Here is a 331-nt window from a genome sequence, read left to right as displayed (position 1 = left end):
TGTAGGTTGATGATCATGAGAAGTCACAAAATGAATGAAAAAAAGCAAAAACAGAATGAAAAGCAGAAAGAAAAATAGCACACCCTGGAGGAGAGCGTGCTGGCGTTTAAACGCCAGTAAGGCTAGCTGTTGGGCGTTTAACGCCCAGTCTGGCACCATTCTGGGCGTTTAACGCCAGAAAAGGGCAAGAAGCTGGCGTTAAACGCCAGAAATGGGCACCAGCCCGGCGTTTAACGCCAGAATTGGCCAGAAATGCATTTTTGCATGCCATTTGGTGCAGGGATGACTTTTCCTTGACACCTCAGGATCTGTGGACCCCATAGGATCCCCA

This window comes from Arachis duranensis, chromosome 7 (assembly GCF_000817695.3).
Source record: "Arachis duranensis cultivar V14167 chromosome 7, aradu.V14167.gnm2.J7QH, whole genome shotgun sequence".
Classification (NCBI taxonomy): domain Eukaryota; kingdom Viridiplantae; phylum Streptophyta; class Magnoliopsida; order Fabales; family Fabaceae; genus Arachis; species Arachis duranensis.
The sequence above is the reverse complement of the archived record's forward strand: the minus strand, read 5'-3'. Positions refer to the sequence as shown.